At 31.2% G+C, this 22,847-nt stretch overlaps 1 protein-coding gene across 5 annotated transcripts in view; it reads left to right on the forward strand.

Moving 5' to 3' along the window:
• Positions 1-22,847, forward strand: part of LOC126745853 (high affinity cGMP-specific 3',5'-cyclic phosphodiesterase 9A) — a 332,464-nt gene that overhangs the window by 51,091 nt on the left and 258,526 nt on the right. For 4 of the 5 annotated variants that reach the window (XM_050453878.1, XM_050453879.1, XM_050453883.1 and 1 more), the window contains exon 2: positions 8,452-8,503. The exons of the other annotated variant lie outside the window; for it this stretch is intronic. The gene's annotated coding sequence lies outside the window, so the exon portion shown is untranslated. The remainder of the gene's footprint in view (positions 1-8,451; positions 8,504-22,847) is intronic. 5 annotated transcript variants of the gene reach the window in all.

A 22,847-nucleotide genomic window follows, 5' to 3' on the forward strand; every position in this document is an offset into this window, starting at 1 on the left:
TTTCACAAACTATTTTGAAAGATAACAAAAAATTCAAAGGTTACTTCTTTAAAATTAAAAGGGTGTAATCTTAATGTAAATTAATGATAGAAAATATATGAATATTAAATATTTTAAATCATTAATTAATTTTGAGAATACCCTGTTCTAGCTCTCTCTTTAGCAAAGGAATCCATGTATTATTAAAATCAACCGAATAAGTAGCTAAGCATTTAGGTTCATTTAATATTATAAATGCACTTTCCTTAAGGTTACGTAATTTTGAAATTGGTTCCTTTGCTAAAATTGAGGAAGCATTCCAGTTTATTCTATGGTAATTGTCGAATGCATATCAACCGAAAATCAACCGAACAAGTAGCTAAGATAAGTATATTTTGTTTATATTTTTAATTTAATTTAATTTTACTTTAGATATAACTACCAAAGTATTCAAATTAGGTATTTTTTTAAAAAGTAGGTCTTCTCGTTGTTTTTATCGTTTTTTAATTTTAATATTCATAACAAAGTTAGGTATAATATTGAAAAGGAAAGAAACCAGCTCAGAGACTAATAGATTAAACCTCGGCTCCTAGGTATATAAAAAAATCTAAGTAAATTATTGTATTTAAAACTTTTTGAACTTCAATTAAATTAAGTATATCGAACGGTATCATGATAGATTTGAGTTCATATTTCTTTAAATACATGAATAAGTCTATTTTCTTCTTCTTTTCAATTTTTTGAGCGTGTGAGATAGTAATTTCTAAATTAATTTTTGCTATATGTGACGTAATACCCAATAAAATAAGTAACTCACAAAATTGTAGTATCATCGGCAAACTGAACCACTAGTCTATGTAGTGATAGAGAGCTTAAGTCATTAAAATATAATAAAAATGACACACATAACACTGACCCTTAAGGTACATCACATTTAAGGTCTGTTATCCCTGAAGAAAATCCAGATTTAACCACCCTCTGGGTGCGACCAGACAGGTATGACTTTAACCATCTCAAAGCCACTCCCCTAAATCCATAAAAATCAAGCTTTGACAGCAGTATTCCATGATCCACACAATCGAAGGACTTGGACAGATCACAGCACACCGCTGCTGCAGCCTCGGAGCCTTGGAGTTCGCGCTTTCCAAGAATCTGAAAATGGCATCCTGCGTACCCTTAGATGACTGAAATTTATGCTGATTAGGGGCAGCACATTGTATTTGGTAAAAAAAGAGACAATTCTCCTTTTTGCAAGCCGCTGCTCAAGAACCTTGGAGAGGGTAGACAAAATTGATATGGGACGGAAGTTAGAGGGTCGGTCAAAGCTACCACCTTTATGAAGAGGAATAATCATAGCTTCCTTTAAACAGGATGGGAACTCAGACGTGAAGAGATACCATCGGAACCCGAAGACCTATGATTCTTCAAGCACTGAATTGTTTCAAGGACATCAGTGGCATCTACAGGGTGGAAGAAGACTGATTTGTTGATAGCATTCCGATTAAGATACTGCAAGGATTTAGGAGTAAGAACTACTCGAAAAAATGGTTTGCTTTGTCCTAGAAATGGATTCAACGCGATCAAGGAGAAATGTTGGAGAGGAACCGGATATAGATCATAAAACTGTTTCCAGTATTTAGAAAAAATATGGTTACCAATGTTTCAAATATTCCAAAACTCAGAAGATATTTCCCGAGGCCCAGTGGTGAAGAATAGAATTTTGTGGCACAATTCAGTATCCCTAAATAATGAGTGTTTGGCCTGGTATTTTGGAAGACCAAAAGATCGTATTATAGGACCCTTTTTTATTAATGATACTTCAAAGGCTAAAAAATATCGTGAGTTGCTGCAATATCAAATTTTTCCTGCCATTTAAATTCTCGATTTAGATTTAGGATCGGTGTATTATCAACAAGATGGCTGTGCTGCTCATAATATGGTTATGGTAAAAGAATTTTTGAGAAATACTTTTTTTAACCGTCTTACGCAATGATAACTAAATGCCTATGCCTAATATGCCTCCTAGATCTTCAGATTTGTGCCCAAATGGCTTTTATTTTTGGGTTATTTTAAGGAAACTATTTACAAACATGAATTTAGTGGGCCAACAAATGTGTCCAGGAGTCTTGAAAGAAAATTGTTGAGTGTGCCAATTCCATTTCACTAGAATTTTTTTTAAATTTTTTGTATAGTGCTTTCATTTTCATTATGTTATCAATACACACCATAATAAAAATTTTGATATACGATTCTATGTGGGTTGTGCACTGATGTAAATAAAGCCTGCATCAAAAGAATATTTTAGATTGCGTTGGAATCGCGTATTATGTATTTTCTTCTTTACGACAATTTTTATATTAGTATAATAGTAAGTTAATTTTAGTAAATTCAGTTCAGTCAGTAAATTTATATTTTTACCCATTGCCTTTTGTATTGCAACTAATTTGTTATTTAACTAAAGTTCAGCTATTAATTGTTGGAAAAATTAATTAAAGAAGAACCTTGTGGCTTGTAATTATTGTGGTCATAATAACTACATACTGTCGCATATCGGCGTTTCTGTTAATCTTTTGCATATTTAACTGTTTCGGTACCAATTTATTTTTGCCAAGGAGTAAAAATCTTACTTAAAAAAATCACGAAGGCTCGTAAAATGAATTTTTCAGCGACAATAACAAAACGAAAAATAATTTAAATAAGAAATATGTTGACTTTCTATAAGATACTAATAAGTTATTTTGTCAGATTTCTTTCATTAATAAAATGCATAGATTAATACATGAAATAATGGTTTAATAATCAATTTAAAATTAAGAGAACCGCGACATGAAACGTGAATAAATTATAAGCATTAACAATGCAATTCATGAAAGTGTTTAAATGTCTTTTAGTTTGTATAATTTAAAGAGAAGAAGCCGAAGAAGAATATAATCTCAAGTTAGTCTGTCATGGTCAGTCGTTGCTCTGCAAGAGCGGGTATCGACAATTCGCGATGCATTTTCTCGTGGGGTCTGCATATTTACTGCGTGGCGCCGCGGCCGCGACCGCCGTCGCCGGTCTTCCGCAACTTTTTTTCTACACATTATGTATTGATTGATGATTTGGACATTGCTTATCTTCATCATGCGTGACTTAATCTTTGATTGCTAGTGTGTGTGTTTTTTGTCAGCGATCAGCCGATATTTCAGCTTCTAATTTAAGGTAGTTAATTTGAATTAGTCAGCTTGTTAATACCTTAATTTAAATAATATTTCGTACATGTTTTGTTTTTATTTTGTAGTTTAGGTTGCATAAAAATCAAAGTTAATTTCTGTTCTCTTCCTCAGTCATATCGGACATACCGAACGTAATGAATATCAAACTATTAATCGACTGCAACTTGGTGTATTTTTGAGTGCTTAAGGCTTATAAGCATGTAAGTAGTATAGAGAAAATAGGGTAAACGACCAAAATAGAGCCTTAGGATATATCTTCTGTAACAGGCAAAAAACTTGAGTAGTCATAATGACCATTATAACACACGAAGATGATACCTTAAATATGGTTTAAAAAAATGTTTAATATTGTCCGAAAAACCAGCATAGTAGAACTTGACCAACGGTGATCGATTGTATCAGATCACCGTTAATTGATCAACAGATTGGTTATTAACTTTACACTAGGTACCTAGTTAGGCATCCAATTAGTTCCCACTATGTAGTAGGTTCAAGGCACTACAGTAAGAGAGATCAAATTGTCACAATTGGGAAACAGTGATGAATATCCAAAAGCTCAGGATTTAACTTAATTACCAGTCAAACCAGGTACAAGTATCTATCTCAGAATTTTAAAAGGCAAAAGTGTCAATCAAAGCGTAAACTGAAAACCAAATGACTGAAGTCATAAGGTAGAAATCATAAAACTTACCTCTCAAACCAATCAGTGTAAAAAAAAGCGCGTTATTATATGTGAAAATATGTAATCACTAGATCTACGCGTAGTGGGTTTAATCCTGAATAAACTCTGTTATAAACCTCTTTCTGCGCAAAATTAGGGTTCGGAAAAAGGTTTCCAAACAAAAATACATAATATAACTAATAATTGAAATATAATTGAATTTCTAAAATTTGAAAAATTTCCCATATACAGAGAAAATTTTCTAAAGACACGTCAGGTTACAACTACTAACTTCGGATAAAAAGAGAATGACCTCGAATTTTTCTTCTCCAAAAAAAAATCCACCGAAAATACGCATGGAAATGATATGGTCTATCAATATATAAGTCTATTGTGGTCCAGCCCCTAACCATGCATATAAAAAGACCTATTATTTTTGCTATAGTCGAGAAAAAAAGTAACAAATCAGAAATAAACATCCAAAATCGCTATGTTTAAGCTGTAAAGCAAAATGTGGAAAATCATTATATTTATGAATGACACAACAAATAATGGAATGCATCCAATTAGAAAGAAATAAAAATACCTATATTTTACAGATTGTTAGGCGCCATAACTGATATTTTGTGCTATATTAAAAATACCACATTTTTACCTATTTTAAAGTCTAGTCGTTGATAATCGTCTATAAATAATCTTTAAAAGAGTTTTTCTTCTACAATTTGTCAAGCTTTTTCAAACAATCAGTGTTTCTAGAGCATGGGAGATCAGCAAACCATATTTAACCAATTTAACTTCAAAACCAAACTCCAAACACTGCAGAAAACAAAGAAGTGAAAGCGAAACAAATGAGTTCTTGGAATTAAAGAATAGAGTTAATATAAAGAGTTAATATAATTCTTACTAAAATAGGATTACTATTATTTCACAAAAAATTATGGGTACCATAACTACATCTAAAGCAGTACAAAATAAAGGACAATTATTTTTGGTCTATTTTTATTACTTTTACTATTTTGTTGAATAGTACTCAATCAAATTACATATACAACTAAATTATTTGCATAAAAATATGGCGTTCAAGAAATTTTGAAATTACAGGCAAAATACTAATTTGCTTAACATCTTCGGAACTAGAAATTTGGGGCATAGGTATATTATTACTTTTAGTTTCGATTTGCATTCCATTCACTTGGAAATTCATTTTCCATAGTGTAACTGTTTATAATATTTACTGCAGATTTTTAGCAAAAGATTGTTTAAGATTTTTTATGGAGATTACATCATCCTATCTATCGCGTTTTTTCCTAGACAAATTATAATTTTCATAATTTTTGGTTTATTATTTCTATCTTTAACCTCGTTTCAACAATATAATATCTATATATTTAAATTGTAGAAGTTATTTTCATAACACGTGGTGAATCTAAAAAATAATTTTAAATTTTATTAAAATTTTCGGATTCGGAACTGCAATGGATTTTATTTTTTTATTAAATTAATTTTTTTTTGTAGTTGACCAGGATTCCTTGATCTTTTTTAATGACTTAACTTGTGGTATGACAGTCCAGAGGCGGCCATGATGTGAGGGAGAGCTGCTGTTGTGTCTTGAGAAATTAAACAAACGTGTTTTGGAGATTCCCGAGTTTTTTTGAGTCTGAGTATTCTAAAGACAAATATCGAAAGTATATTTAAAGTACCTAGGTGTCTAGTTGCACCTATATGTCCATAGAAAAGTTCACAAAATTTACATCACGAATACCTTCCGTCTTTTAGCCTTACTATGTACATTGTATTTCACACAAAAAAACGTCGTTCCCCATTTCCTTCATAAAATTCAAGATAGTCAATCGATGTAGTTCCGTTTGCAGAATTTCAAAATACTGGTCACTTTATAGGAATAGACTACCTAAAATTACTTAAACTAAAAGTTTTTTAGTTTCGAAAGTTTAGCAATATTCAAAAATCAAGACCATTCTTAACCGGGATAAAGGTCCAATCCCTTAGTGTCAACTGTATAGTTAGTGTTTAATATTTATTCGGCCATGCTTCCTTGCATTATTAGCTCTATTAATTACTTGGTAAAACTGTTTCGTTATTTGAATTTCACGCCAAAGCTTCGAATCACATAACTATCAAAACTGCGTATGCACAGAACATCATGTAAAAGAAGTAAAATGTTTGAAATGTAAAGAAAATTATTTTTTTTAAATATAACTAAACAATATTTATTTTGATTTTAAATAAAGTAATTGTTTTTAAATCATCTTTAACAAAACATAGTCAGGTTTAATAATTTCCAAGAATTCCACCATTTGTTGAATAGCTCGGGTTGCTCTGTGGACAGATGATTCGGGCGAATTCTTAGAGTTTGTGCTGTGTTTGTTATCCGATCCAGTAATGCTTATTGCGAACCCATATTTGTATAGACTTTTATGTTTATTTTTGGATCCTGTATACGTACCTGAAATATTGACATTTCCTTAAAATTTATCATGTATATATGGACACTTTTTTAATTTCAGGTTTAAGGTATTTAACCGTGAGAGCAAAAATGTATCAAAATTTGCTACTGCCTACTCCGTACATAAAACTAACAGAAATTTAATTAAATTTCATACTATGATACAACTTGTAAAATTACAACTGATAATGCTAAAACTATTAAAGGTAATCTACTAAAATTTACCAAATAGAGTTACATTTTACGACTCCTTACAACTAAAATTCCAATCCCCAATAGAGATTTGATTCAACTCTTCAAGAAAGTCTGATTGCCCTTAGGAACGATCATCGTAAAAAAACAATTTAACAATTAGTAATATATGTAGTTACTATATATCTTTGTAGTTATATCTATAACAACAGTATTTATTTTTCGCATGAACATATCCCCTTTTAAAACTTAAAAGCCAATTTAAATTATCAATTAAATTTTGAAAAAAATCTTAATTATATCGCTCGTCCAACGCTGTGATTTTAATTCTTGAAACCGTCGCGTCGTTCGCTTGATATAATATGTGCAACTGATAGAAAAGGCTATTTCAGATACTCTACTACCCCATTTGAACCTCGTAGATGTAGATAGCAGTATTGAATTTTGCATCAACTTGCAGAGATGTTTTCACTTATTTCTAGTCCTCTAATATTTTGGACCAGATTTTTTGAAACTACCTACTTGTCATATTTATAAAATAACTGTAACTGTCCCCACTCTTTTCATTTCTATTGTCTTTGAATCTGATTTTCTAAATCTCTATATTTACCAATATTTCCATTGTACTTCGCTCTTAGTTGTTGTCATTCACGATAGCAATAATAATGAAAGCTATTATAATTGTTTCAATTAAGCCAATATATTATTATTTACCTGTTGATCTATAAATTCACTCTAATCCCAATACAATTTATGCTTATCATTTCTAAGTAGCGGATCCGAAGCATACTTGTAATATGATACCTTATCTGTTGGGAACAGTTCAATTTTATTGATAGATCTTGATTGATAAATAAAAATCCTACTACTAAACGTATTTACACAACAGAAATGTATGGTTTTTTTAAAAAACATTTTCTATTTTTGATAAAAAAAAATACCTTGGAAAGGTTAAACTATATGATCAAAAATGCAAATGGCAACAACTGAAGGGTTTTTCATGGCCATCTCAATAGTAGTATGTAAACGTCAAATTTGTTGGCAGAATTAGAACATTTTTGGGAAAAAATATTTATATTAAACTTTGTAGCATCCTGTATAAAAGAAATGTATAAAAGAGGAATAGTTTTATCAAGATAATGCGCGTTTGTGAGTGGTTGCTAAGGCAAATCACTCATAAACTGCAGCTTGCACTGCTTGACCACTCACGAGATCTAGCGACAAGCGACTATTTTTTTGTTCAAATCGAAAAATTGCGCTCAGATGACAGAGATTTTCTTTATCACCTTCGTACAAAATTACTTTGCACCATAACTGTAAGAAATATGTAGACTTACATAAGAAGAGTATGTAGAAAAATGTTAAAAGTTTAAATATTTTGGCCATGCCAGTTTAAGGTATTTCCGATGATAAGATTTACTAGGTTTCGGATCTTATTTTATCTAGTCCTGATGCCTTTTTATCTTCAATTTAAATATAAGTAAACGAAGTAATTAAATGAATAAAAAAAGTAAATATAAGTATTCTTTCCTTGCCCCAAGGATTAAGTTTAATAAAAATAAATATTTGTTTATAATACAGACTTTTGATTTTAAACAGTATTTTTTTTTGTATAAAACTTTGCTTTTTGAATTTGTTTGTTCACCAAGTTGTATTTTTTATATTCTATATTAAATTGTAATAACTTTTGTTGACCAGCATATTTTAAGTAAATATCCTGTTTTTATTCATAATATTTAAAAGGCCTTTTGTTATCTAATTTTGTTTCTCTTCCTTTTTTGTGTGCTCACTAGCCGATAGAGAAATGATCTCTAACATTATATTCAAAAATTCATTAAATTTGCATAATTTTATTTCTATTACATTTGATTTTGTGTTTTACTTTAAATCATAAAAAATGCATTATTTGAAATAATTATTTTGGAACTTTTTATTTCTAGGAGTGGGCTTACCTTAAACCTCCAACAACTTTCAATATTCAAAGGTTATAAGGTAAGATATTGTAAAATATTATAAGTATAAGGTAAGAGGTTACAAAAAAACAAATATTAGGAAAATGTGTAGGCCTTAATAAATCATTACTTATTGTTAAACTTTATTAGTGTACCTATTTACATAAAAAAACATTTAGTCAAACCAATGCGCACGCATGAATTTCGTCTGCTCTACTTAAATTTTACCAAATAATACGCAAAAGTTTCTAACATATTTTTCTGATACAAGTTTACGTATACTAGTGCACAATCTACATAAAATCGTAATCTCAAAAATGTTTAATATGCTATATATGATGATAATAGATGAAATATGAAAAATATAGGATGAAAAGTGAAGCATTATTCTAATAAAAATAAAATATAATAAACTGAAAAAGTAGATAAATTTAAACACTAGGTATACAAAAATAAAATTAATAATCTTCGAAACAAACTTAACAAAAACCAATTCTTAAAAAAAAAGGGCCTTCTTTTTTGACTAAACAATAAGTTAACCTATTGACGGTTCCTGAGACTCTTTCCTGGGCAAGTTCGGCAGCGTGCGTATGAGTAGCGAGTGCTCCGTATTATAATCGTAAAAAAAGCAATTTTTTAGTTAAAAAAGTGAGAAAAAGTGCAAATATGGATATGACAAGTGACGGCGAAAAATGTGGTATAAAAAAAGGGACGATACAACTACAACATAATAGGACAAATTCATTAGGATCTAAAGGTGGACAAAGTTATCTGAAGCCTAAGGAAATAGGTGAGACAGAAGGTAAATATGTCCTCTCCATTGGCGTACTATTTTTTATTTTTCAGAAAATTAAAATAACTTAAAATTTTCTCATGAACACGTTAGCACAAAACAAATAATAAATAGGTCTACGTCTCACTGTTTGCCGTAGGGTACCGTAAAAAACCTGACGATAACGTAAAACACTTACGCCTCGAACAGATCTGGGTTGGGGTGCCAATAAGTTTAAAAATTGGCTCGGCGCGAAACCACTGCGGAGGTGGCATCCGCCATTTAAGGCAACAATGCAGAGGTCGACAGTAATAATACCAATTCCGAAATATTTACAAATACTGATTTTAATCATCTAGTAGAGCTTAACCAAAACAAGAACGTTAATATGCATGAATCTAATTTCTGTAATTCGGAAAATATTTTTAAGCCACGGAATTCGATCGTTAGAACTCCTCCAAAATTATAACTAGTTGAAAATGGGATAGAAACAGTAACATCAAAAAGATCACACTCGGAAACTAGTCCCCAAGATTATGAAGCAAGCGAATGAAATCAAGCTAATGAAAATCCACCCAGCGAGGTTGACAGGTGACGCTCATCACTCATTGCTCCTTAAAGACATAATTTAGATATCGAAGACAAAATCAACACAGCTGAAGATATAATAAAATTGTTAAGTTAAACAAAATCGGTGAATCAAAAACGGTCTTACAGTTTTCCAAAGACGATGTAAAAAAACCAAATAAAAGATCAAATAAAAGCGACGTTACAAATTTGAAATGGGCAGCCCTAAAAAACAATTCCTTAGTTAGCCTATAAAGTACGATCGTTGGAGAAAGAAAATCAAATGATGCTGCAATAAATAGGCAATATAAGCGATTTTGGAAAAAACTTTTGAAAAAAAAATGGTAACCTCTCCTAAAATAAATAAATATGAGATGCTGATAAAATCCAAATAATCAAATAATTTCAGGGAAGTAATGAAGGAAGTAAAAAAGAATTTTGCTGAAACCCTTGACGGTAAACAAACATTTTAATATGTAAGGCATTTGAGCAATGGAGGAATAATTATTGAGTGCCAAGATATAACTCAACAAAATGCACTGAAGAACTCCAAGCCAAAAAATTAGAAAACACATATCCTATGTTTTTTATAACTGGCATTGAAAAAGAATATGACCCAGAATACTTGTTGCAGAACTAATAGAAGAAAATCGCGACATAAAAGTTATATTTAGAGACGATGTGAACAACAAAATAAAATTAATTACTAAGAAAGCATACAGAAATGAGAATAGAGAAAATTGGGTGCTACAAACTAAAGCTCATATCTTTAAATGGTTTATAAAAAAAGATAACCTAAGTTTTGATTTAATTAAAGCTTGTGTACAAAAATATACCAATACTACGTGCTTTAATTGTTGTTACTTTGGTCATGTTGCTAAGTATTATAGAGGTGAGCCATTGTATTGAATATACTACATTAAACTGTCCTAACTGTAAAAGGTTGATCTTCCGTGACAAAATCAACTCGGCAAAAGACCGAAATTGTCTAGCTTTTTTGGAAAAACTAAACAAAATGCCACAACAAGTAAACTATTCAAGTGACATTCAAAATTTTTTGAACCAAAAAGAGGCTCAACTACAACTACCCCATGTAAAACAATAAATATTAAAGGATAAGCTATTATACACCAAAATGTTCAGTCAATTGGAAATGGAAGAGTGATCAGCTTCAGATTTTCCAGGTTAGAATCTTTCATTTAGCTTCTTCCTTTTGCGGTGAAAAGGGATATGGTGGAGTAGTAGCTTACGTGAAAAAAAAATGCTTTCAAGGTTCTAAAACTATAAACAGGTTGGCAATGGAAGAACAGTTTGAATGTACTTGCATCGAGTGTATTCTGGCAGGTGAACAGTCTTATGTGGGTTCAGTGTATAGATTTCCAAAAGGTGAGATAAAAATATTTTAAGAAAAATAGAAAAAAAGAGAAGAGTTGGAATAGAGTTACTTTTGTGTTTGACAGCTAGTCAAACACAAAAGTCAAAAGAAGGCATTTATAGCAGGTGACTTTAATATGGAAACTTTTAAAACCTAATAGAGATAAACAAAAACTCTTTTCAATTAAGAACTCATTTAAGTTCTTTCCAACAATTACAGAAAAAACTAGGTTAAATAGTTGCATCGATAATATATTTACTAATATTGATATTGCTTGTGTTCTAGCCATGACTTTGCAAAATCATATTTCAGATCATAAATAGCAAAAACAATTTTCTTGACTAAAAACCAGTATACATACCCAAAACAATAGAAAAGATTTTTTTCTGAAGCAAACAATGCTTTTTTTTATTTAACTGCTATAAGAAGAAACCTGAGCTCACGTTTTTGGTAAGGAAGATTGTGATGTAAATAGCCAATAGGGAGCTTTTGTGAATATATTTGTACCAATTTTAAATCAAAGTTTCTCAAAGAAACTAATATGTAAGAAAAGTAAAAAAATATCTATGTAAAAATAAAAAATATGAAAATAAGATCAAATAATTAAAATAAGTGTATGTGGACTATAAAATAACTATATGTATACATAGAAATTTCTGGGAAAATCATAAATTAAAAATCACTGGACAAACTAAGCAATGATTACAACAATTTTTTGCGTAAAATAGTACCTAATCTGTTAAAAGATTTAAAAAAAAATAACATGGCAAACGAATATAGCACCTAACCCTAGAAACCTTCTTGTTAAAACCCGTGAGCCCAAGCCAACTTTTAAGTTTTCTTAAAAAATTAAATAAATAAATAAAATAAATTAAGCTATGGAAATGATGTTATATCAGAGAGTATTGTCAAGGTTTGCATTCCAACAATATCTGAAGTTTTCTGCCACATTTTGAACAATTCATTAAAGCATGGAATTTTCCCAGATCAGTTAAAAAGTGTCCTCATTAAGCCAATCTACAAAAAAAGGGCGATCCTAATGAATTTGAAAACTTTAAACCGATCAGCCTACTTCCAAGTTTACTCACTCTGTATTGTTATGACGAATTTATAATTACCTATAAGTTACCTTTGGGTATTAGTCACCTTTTCAGTAAATATCAATTTAGAAAATACTATCTCATGCGTCTCAATTATTGAATTGGTATAACTAATTAATTCTTCTTTTCAACTTATTATTTTCCAGTTTATACATCAGTGAAGCAATAATCGAATTCATTGAATACTAGAGTTTTAGAATTTTACATTTAATTATATTAAATAAAAATTGTATTAAAACTGTTACATTACATTTTATATTTTAAATATATATATATATATATGCGTTACAAATTTCCCATTCAAATTGATTATATTAGAATAGTGAATTATATCTGGTATATTTTGTTAAATAATTCTTACCGTATCTCTTTCCACAAAACTGTCAAAACTATTATATAGCGCACCAGTAAAAAGTTCTTTATACAATGTTCATATCTATTGATGATATGTATCAGTAATTTTTCTACTGCTAATTGGAGTTTTTAAAGTCATACCTTACATGATATGCTTGGATGTCTTTACATGACCATTATAAATTTACTACGTCTACTACACGCCTTGCCAATAGGAATGAAACGACCACTTTTCCATTTTTTCTGTTCTTTATTGCCTTATTTTTCAGTATTTTCGATTATTTACAATCTTAAAATATCTTTCAAAAAGCTACAGTAATGTTAAGGAAGGTTATGTTATAGGTAGAAACATACAAATCAACCAAACCGAACAGTTTCTAGCACAGCTGAGTCCAAATACCGCTCACCTGTTCCTTGCCATATCTGAACTTGTCCATCGTTGTAATGTAAGCAGAATCTGGACTTATCCGAAAACAAAACATTACTTCATTGTGGTATTGTCCAATGACGATGTGCGCTGGCGAAAATTCTTCAAGCACTTCAATGCTCTGCTTCAAACGAGGCACTCTAACAGACCTCCTAGCACGCAATTGAGACTATGATGAAGTCTATTATGTAATGTTTGATCAGAAATTCTGATTTCTGTTGTGGCTGCTAATTTATTTTAAAGCGCTCGTGCAGTTTCTTCTTTCGTTTCCTAAAGATTGTCGCCCACTTGTCCGTCACGGCACGGGCCGTTACTCATAGCTTGATCGCCTTCTTTTCCGTTGGAAACCGTCACGTCGCGATCGTGCCAGTGAAGATCTTTTTATTTTAGTTTATATAATAGTGACTAAGCAGTAGATATGTGTAAGAGCAGCAGTTTTGATAAAGAAGTTATTACACCAGCCTCCTTTTTGGCAGAAGAAGAATAAAATAAAAAGAAGAGAAAGAGAAGCATGTGGGTCCATCCAATTATTCAAAAGAGGGCTAAGCTCGGGGAGTTACATCACTTATTTAACAATTTGAAAAGAAATTTTTCCAATATTTTAGAATATCGCCAAATAAATTCTTAGAACTGCTTGATATTTTAGAACCTGATTTAACATTTCAAAATTCCTCATTTCGCAGAGCAATATGGAAAAAAGAAAGGTTTTCCGTTATATTAAGGTAAATAATAAATCGGTATTTTGCATTATTTATGTTTATTATGAATATCAAAGCACAACACTAACATTATTTTATTAAAAAAAGGAAATAAAAAAACATTCTTTGATATTTACCAACAAATAGTAATTATTATAGTATAAAAATATTTTCGAATACCAGCACCAAATTTTGCACACAGTTTATTTTTATGTTTTCTGAGGTTGAAAAACCCACCGGACACATTCTTGGGGGTATCATAATCATTGATATTGTTAGCAATATTTTCGGGGAAACTGGTGGAAGGTGGTTGAATAGAAGTAACTTCTGGTAAGTGTTGCTGAGAATATGATAAGAGTGATTGTGATTGTGAATAGGGCTCTGGTGGTATGGCTGGTGAGTGCTGTGTTTGAAAATGTGGTTGTGGCATGTGACCTAATTTTGCTTATGAAAATTTTGAACAAACGATTGAAAATATTTTCGACTTGAATTCAATTTGTATTTAAGATTTGTATTCAAGATTCAAGATCGTTTGTATTTTGTGATTAAGATATTCCTTTTCGGCTACTTATTTCCTTCAAATAATCTTGAAGAACTTCCGCTGAAGACAGTGCTTTTTGGCCTTTTTAATGTAAGGCTTTTTTTAGCTGATATTTGCGACGTGTTTGACGCAAAACTGCAAGGTCTAGGTGTGGAAAGACATTTTGGAAGAGTGTTGGAACTGCAAACATCATCTGTGAGATGGATTTTTCCTGCTCCTGTGTTTTATCTTCTGATGAACCAGATTGCTTAACATTATTAGTTTGCTTTTTGTGAACTAAGAACACTCGCAGAAAAAAAACATTTGTTTGTCATATCGGCACGTTTTTTTTTCTTTTCTGATTCCTTAATTTTAGTCCTCTGACACCTAATAGCTGTCTTAACGCTCTCAATCTTTTCTTGCATTCGGCAACTATAAACAAAAATTGGTGCTGGAACTTCAGTATACTCCACAAAGTTAAAATGTCAAAAAAAAAACTGACAATCACATATTTTATGTACCAAATTAGGTTTGAAAAAAAGTAAAAAAAGTTTACTAATTCTAAAGATCTCAAAAATTAATGGTCTTTCCATGTTGTACATTATTATCAAATCTTTAGTACTTTTTTGTAGAAATTTAAGTTATAAAAAGCGCGTAGTAGGAGTGCGTAGTATTGGTTTAAAAGTTATAAAATCTTAAAATATTTCAACCCCCGGCCCCGTTTGGTAAGTGTTTCACTTTTTTTAGATTTTTCACTTTTTCTAGATTTTTCACTACGGAAGATACATTCTGAATAATTGCGTTTAGATATCGACTTGGAGTTTGTGGATGTTCTGAGGCGATATGGAAAAATATTACGATTGGGACCTGTAATACCTTGAAATGGAATTGAAATTGTCGAAAGAGTGGGCTGCCAAGGCAGTTGTGCATATAGGTCTCCTGATGGACCCGTTATGCCCCACCGGGGGTTACCAGAGTCCAACGGCCTTAGAGAAACCGATAAGGCTTTCTGGTCTAAAGGACTTAAAGTCACTCGGTGCACTGAAAGTCACTCGGTGCACTGAAAGTGTTACCCAAGTATTTGAACCTGGCGCGCGTGAGTGCTGGGCACTCCCCGACTACATGGTCAACGGTTTCATCCTCCTCACAGCACCACCGGCATTCCGGGTTGTCCGCAATACCGATGGTATGGAGATGGCTTCTTAAGTGCCAGTGACCGGTTAAAAGATCGGTCACTAGCCGAATTTCGCGTTTTTTTAAGCGTAGTAGATTTTTGGTGAGACAGGCAGAGGGCTCACCTATGTGCGCTTTGGCCTGTCTCATACCAGGGGACTCAGTCCATCTTCGGTGGGTCCTCTTGTCCAGCAGACCCTTCATTGACATGACCGCTACGCACTTGGCGATACCAATTATGGGTTCCGGCCCCATCGGCACATTCGCGGATCCCAGTCTGGCAAGAGAGTCCGCTTCCTCATTACCTGCATGGTCTGCGTGGCCAGGTATCCAGACGAGCTAGAGCCTGCAGCCAACCTGCACCAGTTTTTTTAGGACTTTTCTGCACTCTAGTACAAGCTTGAAGCTTACCTTTGCGCCCGTGATAGCCTTAATGGCAGCTCTGCTGTCCGAGCATATTGATACGACTGTACTGCGGTTGGTAATACCTTTTCCTTTAAAGGAAACTTGGTTAAAAAGTGAAAAAGATTTCAAGAATTTTTGGAATTTTCCAAAATTTTATGGAATGCTTTGCTGCTATAGATGGGAAACACATAGTTACCGACAAACCACCAAATAGTGGCTCTCTTTCTTTCAGCTACAAGAAAACATTTAGTATTGCTTTACTTGCATTTGTTGAATGAGACACGAAGTAGTGGTGTTTGCATACAAACTGATAGAAATTCTTCTAACAAATAAGCTAGCGTCCTCTCGCTGGGCAATGGAAACTGTTGTAACTAACTTGACAGTTTGACGTGCTTAATTTGACCAATCAAAATGGTAGAGAGGCGTGGCCGAATTAGAGCGGGAAATCAAATTTAATTTTATCTGATAATCTTATCATTTAAGTAATATCTAAAGCAAATGCCTAATCAAAAAGGTTACTTATAGAGAAAAAGGCCTTTTTGATTAGTGTTAGCATCAGATATTGATCAGAATAAAAATAAAATCTTCAGCTTTATTTTACATATCTAAATGAGTTAATTTACTGCAATAATCAATTAACAATTGTGTACTACATAACATTTACAAAATGGAAATAAAACTATGTTTTGCTTTAATACATTTATTATTTAATTTTCCTTAAAAAAATTACTTAAAATGATATAAGTAATTTACAATAATTTATTATAACAGACTTTATATAAATTAGAATTAATAATTTTTAAAAGTATTTTATTAGCACTGAACTACCCTAATTTTTAAATAGATTTGAAAAAGTTGTGAAGATTTTTGTGCTATTTTCTTATCATACATCTAAATACATTACCATTATTCCCCAGTTTATTGCTCTATACACTTCTGAAATAGAGTATAGGTTAATAATATCCCTATTCTACTAACATAAACATATATTCAATAGAGGATGAATTATCCTTGTTTAATATGTACTTGTTTCTGTTTCCTAAAGAAAAATTAAACAAATGTTGAAAACTAATTAAAAATTTTATAACAGTATTATCCAAAGGATCGATATATCTATCTACAAAACAAAAACTCTTTGAAAATTAAAACTTAGTTATTACAACTTATTTTAGTATAAACATATATCACTTACATAGTATATATTTGTTGGTCTCTTATAATACTAACATTTCATGGAACTATAATGTTAATAAAAACTTAATTGAAAGATACATGTCTATATAAAATAAAAGGAAACTCTTAAAAATACACAAGTTAAAAAAAACATTCATTCTAATCCATTTTGAGTGCTCAGCTCTCTTAGTCTCTATATCTATGTCTCAAAAACATAATAGTAATAAATAAAATCAGATTTTCTTACCAGAAACCTGGAATTGCAAGCTGCAAATCAATTAAAACATTACTCCCAATATTGAAAGAGAACTTTTTAGAAAAAAAGTGATGAATTTAAAATAACATCCTTAAAACAAATAACAAACTCAACCCACGCTTCATTGCATTCATTGAAATACAAACTCAAATAGTATTGTACGCCAGGGGCTAGCGCGTGTCCTATCAAAAATGTAGTCTCCAATTTGGCATATCTTTTTAAAAATCTTTATCACAGACGCTACACGGTACGACAGATACGTTGACGTCATCGGTATACACGCGGTTTGGCTAACACGCGTGTCTCGGCTTGTCGTTGAGTTGTGGAGATCCACACGTTTGACACACGCGTGCTGGGTCCAGAAGCATTTTTACGCAAAATTGAGTGCATTTCCCCAGTTTTATAAAAATTGAGGAATTACTGATTAAAAAGGTACGGGAACACCAGTCATTATATAATATTAAAAACCGAAATTACATAAATAAACAAATACGTCAAGAATCTTGGGAAGAAATTGGCCGGGATACCGATGACGTACAAATGATGTTCTATCAGTCATTGTTAACAACTGTCTGTCAGCTCCCTGTCAATTTTGTCAAGCAAGATGGCCGACATACAATTCCAATTTTCACCATAAAAGCTTCATACATGTGAGCGGTGGTCTATTCATTTGCTTGGTTTTAACTCTATCTGTATTTTAACGGATTGGAGTACGCGCTTAACTGCGGTAGAATACAGTCGACAAGGTCGTTTCGTGATTCTCGAGTGCGAACCGCAAAAAAAGTGCCAAGTATGCGATTAATCCGTGAGAACACTATTGTAGCGAATTTTAAAAACGTTCGAAAAAAGCCGTTTCAAATAGAAATTCATAAATGGATTAAAGAAACATTTAACTTTTCTGTTGACCAAGTGTGTGGCATACAATGTAACACTTTGTCAAAAAAAGTGTACATTAAACTTATATCCAACCTGTTAGTGAAAAATACACTAAAAAAGTTTGAAACCGAATCTCCGAAATTTATCGATAATGAAGGTATAAGGCATGAAATTCCTTTGGAAGAGGAGGGACAAGGCGTTGTTTTAAGAATCTATGATCTACCATTAGAATTAGAAGACTGTAAAATTAAGGAATATTTGTCAATATATGGCAGTGTCAAAGGTGTAAGAAGGGAAAAATGCTCCGGCTCGGAATACTATGAAGTGGAGAATGGAATTCGATCGGTCCTTATAACCATGAAAAAGCCAGTACCGTCTTATATTTCAATAGAAAGTTATACATCCCTGGTGGTGTATAAAAACCAAATAAGGACCTGCATGTTATGCAACAAACCTGGGCATGAAAGGCGTGACTGCCCTGATCGTATCGTAGCTCGTATTCAGGAAATTCGTAGGCCACAGGCACCTGTGCCTACTGAAGAGGATCAACAAATAAGGAAGCTATACTCCGAGATAATAATCAAAAATAAATACAATAATGACAATGGCCACAACTCAGAACAACCCCTATCGGAATCGGAATCCAATAGTACACAAACTCCAGACGAAATCATCAGTATTAAAGAGGCACAGCCTCCTTCTCCCGATATAATTGAAGCGACACCACAGGACCAAAGCCATCATATGGAAGGCAATGGAGGATCAAAGCGATGTAGAGATGCTCTTACATCCAGCGAAGAAGAAGGATTTAAACCCCTCAAGACTAAATTTCGAAAGGATAAAAAAACCGGTCAGTATGTCTTAGGTGAACAGTCTAGTGAGGTTGACAATGAAGAATGTGAAGTGGAGAAAACAAGTGATAATGAAAATTAAATTAAAAAAAAGGATATCTACTGTAAGTTAAAATATCTTGTTAATTTTTAGGATTAAGTTAATAATTTCTGTGGGGTATTTTTTTTCTCTATATCGCTATTAATGGCTCAATTAACAACAATATGTTCCATAAATATAAATGGTATTAGAAATAATATAAACCAGTCACTCTTATCAGATTTTATTAAAAAGTATGATATAGATATTTGCTTTCTACAAGAAGTTAATACCGATTGTAAAAAAACCTTAAAAGGATATGATTTTTATACAAATCTAGGGCCAGATAATAGGGGAACAGGCTTTGTATATAGAACAGGTATTTCTGTACAAGATATTTTATGCTCACCAGATGGTAGGATTATCTCAGGGACATTTAATAGCATACGTTATGTTAATATATATGCACCTTCTGGTTCAAACAAGAATAAAGAAAGAAATCTGTTTTTTCAAAATAATATGTCAATTCATTTAAACTTCGATGGGCCAGTAACTCTTTTAGGCGATTTTAATTGTATAATTAAAAAGAAAGACTCAAAAAATCCGACAACAATAAATAAAATACTAGAAAAAATTGTACAAAATTTAAAACTTATTGACATATGGGAACTTAAGTACAAAAATAGGGTAAACTTTACATTTTTCAGATCTCAAGCTGCCTCTCGCATAGATAGGGCTTATATAAGCAAGGAACATAAATATTTGGTACATAAATGTGATACATATGCTGTCCCTTTCTCAGACCATCATGCTTTGATTTTCTTATTAAAAAATGATCATACAGTTAAAACAATTAAGTATGGATATGGATATTGGACGCTAAAAAAATCTACTTTGCTCGAAAATATAGACAACTTTAAATCAGAAATAGCTCAAATTAAAAGACATCCCCTGTATGAAAAAAATTTTTTAGATTGGTGGTTTAGAATTTTCAAAAAAAGAACATTAAATTTTTTCAAAAATATTGATATTAATATCGCAGTAGATAGACGAGACACTTTAAATTTTTATTATTCGGCCTTACATCAAGCGAAAGAAAAATTAAATTCTGGAGAAAATTATTTTAAAGAATATACCGAAATTAAAAATACCATATTCTACATAAAAGAAAAATACGTCATGCAAAACTTTAATAATAAAAGTCAGGACCTAGTAAATGATAAATTTAGCCTTTATGATATTATGAGAAAGAGAAAACAATCCAATTCCGCGATAACAAATTTAAAAACAGAGCAGGGACAAGACCTAACTACCACAAATAGCATTCTCAAGTACTCTAAAAATTATTTTAAAGACAAGTTTAAAAATCGAGAGACCATAGACAAAGATACAAAATGCTTACTTGCGCATATTAAGAAAAAAATTTCAGATATAGATAATCATTACATAACACAAAAAATAACAAAACAAGAAATCTTAGGAGTCCTAAATTTATCTCAAAATAAAAAAATGCCTGGCCTTGATGGACTTAGCTATGAATTTTATAAAACTTTCTTTTCTGAGATAGGTGATGAATTGGAAAAGTTGTATAATAGTTTCCTAATTGATCTAGTTAGACCACCAGAAAATTTCTGTGATGGAGTGATTATATTAATTCCAAAGGAAAAAAATGCAAATTTTTTAAGTGCATTTCGGCCTATAACGCTTCTTAATTGTGACTATAAAATCTTTACAAAAATTCTGACCAATCGTCTTAAAATCTACTCAGAAAAAATAATAAGCAAAGAACAATCATGTGGGGCAAACTACTCAATATTTAAGAACTTACTGTTAATAAGAGACTTAGTAATCCATTCGGAAAATAACTCTCAAATATCGGGAGGGATATTAAGCTTAGATTTTCATCAGGCTTTTGATAGAGTTAATCATAATTATCTCTGGCAAGTTATGCAGAAATTTGGATTTGATATGAAACTAATAAATGTAATTAAAAACCTATACAATAACTCATTCTCAAAAATTTTAATAAATGGCTGCATCTCGGATTCATTTCAGATTCTTAGCTCTGTAAGACAAGGTTGTCCCTTATCTATGCTTCTTTTTGCTTTAAGCCTAGAACCCTTTTTGTACCTGGTCAAATTTGTGATAGAGGGAATTAATATTAATAATCAAAATTTTAAAATTGCAGCCTTTGCTGATGATGTAAATATATTTTTAAAAAACAAAAATGACTTAGATCAAATTCAAAACATAATTGACATATTTACCAAGGGAACCAACGCAAAAATAAATTACAATAAATCTGAAATTTTATTATTAGGTAATTGGAGGTCTGATCGTTCTCACCTAAATAATTTTATTGTAAAAAAAATATAAAAATTCTAGGAATGCAAGTATACAACAATTTTAAAGAAATGGTTAATGAAAATTGGATTAATATTATAAAAAATATACAAAACTTTCTAATAAAAAATCAGCTGCGAAATTTGGATATAATAAGAAGAAATTGGGTAATTAATATTTATGCTTTAGCAAAATTATGGTACATTGCACAGATAATTCCTATGACTCATCAAATCAGTCAAAAAATTGTTTGCATTACAGGAAAATATATCTGGGCAGGAAGACTATATAGAGTTAAAAGACAACAATTAGAACTGCCGATCCAAAATGGCGGTTTAAATTTAATAAATATTGAAACAAAGACCCTTGCACTTCTTTTAAAAACTCAATTTTATTCATGGACAAATCAACCCTCAAAAATTTGGTATAAATCATATTGTAACAGTGTTTTTGACCCACAGAATAATAACTTAAATAATAAATTTTGTAAAGATATTAGGTCTAAAATAGAAAAATTTCAACTTATTTTTGACCCAGATAGATTAATTCATACAAAAGATATATACATCTCAATAATGTTAAAACAAAATATAAAACCCGAATTTGAATTAAAAAATCCCCAGACAAACTGGAAAATCATTTGGTCAATAATACGGAACAGAAATATACCGACTAAATGGCGGAGTTCTGTATACCTAGCTATAAACAATGCAGTTCCAATTTTGGAGAAAATTTTTAAACATGGGATGTCCAATAGTCCAGATTGTCAAAATTGCTTCACAATCGAAACATTATGGCACAAAATTAAAAACTGTATTAAATCCATCACGGTCTGGAATTGGGTCAGCAACCTTGTATTAATAAAATTTGGAAAAAATATTAATAGTCATAGCACAATACTAAAATTATTAGAAACAAAAATTAATAACGTAAAGGACAGAAATGTCTGGCAGTTTTTCATATGTGCTTTAATATTTTATAATTTAGAAAAGCAAGATGGAAACCTTGAAAATTTTGTTCAAATATTGAGAATAGAAAGATTTAAAAAGGTTAAAACAGGGACCATACAATATATGTCAAAAAAAGTATTTAGTTTTTAGGTTTTAAGTTGAATTTAGTATATAACATATTAATATACAAATTGCGGATAAGAATCACAATACACTTATTTTGTAATATTTATTTATTTTTTGTTTTTGTTTTGTTTGTATATATGTATATATATACATTTCTTTTTCTCTCATGCTATTAATACTTAGATAAAGTATTTAGGCTCGTATTTAGGTATACTCCTTTTATTTTTATAGAATAACTGTTAAATTTGTGATAACTAGTTATAATTTTAAATTGTAACAATATTTTGATAATAAAGGTTTTAAAAAAAAAAAACGGACGGTAACGTGCTGTGACGGACAAGTGGGCGACAACGTTAAAGCCGAGAACACACTATCGCCATGGTACATCACGTTATGAGC

The sequence above is a fragment of the Anthonomus grandis genome, chromosome 16, assembly GCF_022605725.1.
Source record: "Anthonomus grandis grandis chromosome 16, icAntGran1.3, whole genome shotgun sequence".
Taxonomy (NCBI): Eukaryota; Metazoa; Arthropoda; class Insecta; order Coleoptera; family Curculionidae; genus Anthonomus; species Anthonomus grandis.